Source organism: Rhagoletis zephyria, unplaced genomic scaffold, assembly GCF_001687245.7.
Source record: "Rhagoletis zephyria isolate East Lansing unplaced genomic scaffold, Rhagoletis_zephyria_1.1 Rzeph_scaffold_00922, whole genome shotgun sequence".
Lineage (NCBI taxonomy): Eukaryota > Metazoa > Arthropoda > Insecta > Diptera > Tephritidae > Rhagoletis > Rhagoletis zephyria.
The window spans coordinates 19,153-24,015 of record NW_016158006.1 but is presented as its reverse complement, the minus strand read 5'-3'; positions in this window follow the sequence as shown (position 1 = coordinate 24,015).

The window sequence follows — 4,863 nt, the reverse complement described above, 5'->3', positions numbered from 1 at the left end:
TAAAAAACGGCCTCAAGCTCAATAAAAAATAGTTTAATATAATTGTTATGAGGCCATAAAATAACAAAAACAAATAACTTAAGGAAGAGCACACCTTAAAGTTAGACATTTTAAAAATAGAATTATTAACAAAAACCAACAAAACCAACAACCACATGATCAAGTGAATTGCAGCGGAATAGCTGCGCTTGATTGTGTTGGCATAACAAAAATGAAAATAGTGGAAAAAAGCAAACGATAATTTACAAGGCGTACTTAGCACGGTGCATAGGCAACTGGCTGAGTCAGTGGGATCGTCGGTTCGAATCCTACTGAAAGAAGTCTGATGAGGAAATGTGGTGATTTCCGAAATAGCTATCACTTCTACCATTTTTTCAAATTATTGTTGCTTTTCCACAATAAGTCTTTCATTAAAAAACGGCCTCAAGCTCAATAAAAAATAGTTTAATATAATTGTTATGAGGCCATAAAATAACAAAAACAAATAACTTAAGGAAGAGCACACCTTAAAGTTAGACATTTTAAAAATAGAATTATTAACAAAAACCAACAAAACCAACAACCACATGATCAAGTGTAAATTGCAGCGGAATAGCTGCGCTTGATTGTGTTGGCTTAACAAATGAAAGAGTGGGAAAAAGCAACGATAATTTACAAGGCGAACTTAGCACAGTGCGTAGGAAACTGGCTGAGTCAGTGGGATCGTCGGTTCGAATCCTACTAAAAGAAGTCTGATGAGAAAATTTGGTGATTTCCGAAATAGCTATCACTTCTACCATTTCTTCAAATTATTGTTGCTTTTCCACAATAAGTTTTTCATTAAAAACGGCCTCAAGCTCAATAAAAATTGTTGAATATTGTGGCGAATACTGCGGCAACGCGAAGCGAACAACGAGAAATAGGCAGGATGTTCGAGGAATGAAGTAAAATGTTCCACAAAGAGAAACGTCAAGTTGGATGAACACTGCGAACAGCGATAGAAAGAGAATGAGCTAGGAACTGCAGAACCTTCTAGAGTTGCCATGAGGGCGAGCGCAGGTATATAAAAGCCACCACACAGCGGAGTGAGTTAGTTGCAAGTCAACAAGCTACAATTAAAGTGAGTTGCGAATAAGCAAGCTGTAAGTTTAATTGTGTTAACAAGTTTTGTAAAGCGTTGTAATTGCTTTAACGAGTATTGTAAAGTGTTTTTACTGTATTAGCGAGTATTGTAAATTGTTGTTGTACAATAAAGTTAATTGTACTGCAATTTTGTCATCGTGAGCATTTATTTAACAATCCAGCGATACGAGCCTAAGGATATTTGGGAAATCCCTCAAGGTTTTAAGGAAACTCGTAACAATTGGTGTCAGAGGTGGGATTGTTAAATAAATCCCGAAGGATACAATTTTGAAAATGGCAAATTATCAAGACCTAAAGATCGAGAAACTCAAACAGGAGTTGGAGAAGCGAAATTTAGCAACCTCCGGAAGAAAAGTGGAGTTACTATCACGGCTGCGAGAGGCTATGGAAGCAGAAGGCATCGACGTGGACAAATACGACTTCCAGAGTAACCTCTACGATGCATCTGCAAACGATGAACAGAAGGATGAGGCCGCTTGTTCGTCGAAGGATGGGCAGCATACATCCGGGAAGGTTGAAGAACAGCAAAAGTCTCCAAGTTCATCAACAGCTATGGACATGAACGCGTTATTGGCTGCCATGTCACAGATGTCATCGCAGCTGTCGTCGCAGATGCAAGCACAGGATACACGCATGTCACAGATGTCATCACAGCTGTCGTCACAGATGCAAACACAGCTTGAAGCGTCTTCAGATGTCTCATCGCGGCTGGAAGCACAGAAAACGTACATGTCATCGCAGCTAGATGAAAAGATTACTCAGCTACAGGAGAATTTATTCAAAGATAACGCGGAACTCAGAGAGAGACAAGATAAAATCGAGGAACGACAAGATAAAATCGAAGCGCTTATTAAGGAAAAACAGGACAAAGTCGAAGCTAAGGTGGATGAGCTTGAAGATCGTCTCCGGGGTTTACAGTTGAGCTGTCCAGCTAATTCGACGAACGCTCCAAAGGTAAAGACTCCATCCTTTGATGGCACTATTCCTTTCCAGGTCTTTAAGCTCCAGTTTGAGAAGACAACTACAGATAATCACTGGAGCATGGAGGATAAATCCGCTGCTCTGTTCGTTGCATTAAAAGGACTTGCAGCAGAAATCTTGGAGACTATTCCTGACTGTGAAAGGAACAATTACGATGCATTGATGGGGGCCGTGAAAAGACGCTATGGTAGCGAGCACAGGCGACCGATCTACCAGATGGAGCTGGAGAACCGCTGCCAAAAATCCAACGAGACTGTACAAGAATTCGCCTCAGAGATCGAGAGGTTGGCTCACTTGACTATTGGAGACGCATCTGATGAGCACCTCGAAAGGGTAAAAATCCAGAGGTTCATCAACGGAATGCGGGACGTGTATACCAAGCGAGAGACGTACGCGAATCCAAAACCAACATTTGCTGAAACTGGCTCGTATGCTCAGACGCGTCAAACGGCGGGGCTCCTAAGTAGAACAGCCTACAAAGCACATCGCGTGGAAGTGGAAACACCGGACGAGACAAATGAAATGCTGAAGAAGATTATCCAATTGCTGGGCTAGAAAAAGCATGGCTCTGGCAAATGTTTTAAATGTGGAAAGCCAGGCCACTTCGCCCGCGATTGCAGCGGAAGTTCCATTGGGCTTAGCAATTCAGCAGGACGCAAACGCAGGGCTGAAGGAGACGAATCTAACACCAATCAGTCGTTAAACTTAAACGAGCCAGCAGCAAGGGGCGCGCGCCGCAATTGAATGCCCCATAATCTCCGTCTCGCAAATTGGCAGAAAAGCGAGCAACGTTACTGTTGGTGGATATGTGGACGGACATGAGCGAGTACTAACTGTGGATACGGGCGCATCACATTCCATCATTCGATCCGATTTGGTCACTAAAGAGGTATGGCCCTTACCTGGAGCAAGTTTGAGGACAGCAACTGGTGAGGACACCCAGGTTGTAGGAGAGGTAACATGCAAAGTCGCAATAGGGAATGTGACGGTGTTACACAAGTTCATAGTCGCGGTGATTGCGGATGAAGTCATCATTGGAATAGACTTCTTACTTGATCAAGGTATGCAGATCAACATGAAGAACAGGATTATGACGTATAACAACATGGAAGCGCCCCTGAGGTTTGGGTATGATGGCCCGTACAGCAGCAACCGAGTGATTATAGAGGAAATTGAACAGATTCCACCGAAGTCAGAAGCAGTTGTTTGGGCGAAGATTGATGGAGATTGTGGGACAAACAAGTTGTGGGTTGTTGAAGCAACACAGAATTTTACACCGGACGTACTTATTGGTAAAACCCTGGCTAAGACGCAAAGAGATGGACGCATCCCAGTTCGAGTACTCAATGAGTTCAAATCACCAATCAAACTCCGAAGAGGAACTGTACTGGGGCAATGTCGAGACGTGGAGGCAATCTTCAACTGCGAAATATTACCTGAAGGCGATTCCATTGGCGAGAATGACATTGCGGAAGACATATATGCTTGGACGGAAGGGTTGGAAGAAAAATACCAGCACAAGGAACTTCTCCGCAGATACTTCAACATATTCGACAAGGACGAAAACAAACCAGGCAGGGCTAATGTTGTGAAACATGGCATTGATACTGGGGATGAAAGGCCGATCCGTCAAGCTCCTCGGAGTGTTCCACTTGCCAAACGTGAAGCTGTAAGCCAAATAATAAAAGAAATGAGCGAGAGTGGTGTGATAAAACCATAGCGAGTCCATGGAGTTCGCCGGTAGTACTGGTCAAAGGCGGTTCCGCGTAGACTACCGGAAACTACCCGATGTGACGAAAAAGGACAGCTATCCTCTTCCCAGGATCGACGATACTCTGGACTCGTTGACTGGAACAAAGTGGTTCTCAACACTCGACCTTAAGAGCGGTTATTGGCAAATGGAGGTAAGTGACGAGGACAAGGAGAAGACAGCTTTCAGAATGGGAGACAGTCTGTGGCAATTCACGGTGATGCCCTTCGGATTATGCAACGCTCCTTGGTGTATCTAGACGACATTATTATCTTGGGTAAAAGGGCTAAAAGGGCTCACTGTTCATGAAGGAGGTAAACTACTTAAGGCACAAGGTGACAACGGAGGGCATCTGTACTGCGAAGGAAAAGATAGAAGCAGTAGAGGATTGGCCAAGACCTAGGAACCTGCACGAACTACGAAGTTTTCTTGGGCTATGCACCTACTACCGCCGATTTGTTCCGAATTTCGCCAGCTTTGCTAATAGCCTTCATGAGCTCACTAGGAAGAATAGAGCCTTCGATTGGAGCAACGCACAGGAGGAGGCTTTCCAAGCTCTGGAGCAACGGCTATGTACTGCACCTATGCTAGCGTATCCCGTTCCAGGTGCAACGTTTATTTTGGATACGGATGCTACTGGTTGTGCCATAGGAGGCGTACTGTCGCAGGTAATTGATGGACAGGAGAAGGTAGTTGCCTACTATAGCCGGCCGATTGGAAAACCAGAGAGGAACTACTGCGTAACTCGAATAGAACTAGTTGGTGGAGTGCGTCAAACATTTCCACAATTACTTCTATGGGCAACGTTTCAGAGTTCGAACGGACCATGCAGCGCTGAAGTGGCTACTACAGTTTAAGAATCCACAAGGACAGCTAGCTCGGTGGATTGAAAGACTGTAAAGTTATGACTTCGCTATTGAGCACCGCAAAGGAAGTGTCCACGGAATTGCTGATGCCATGTCCCGTCGACCATGTAGCCTGGAATGTAAACACTGCTCAAAAGCTGAGGG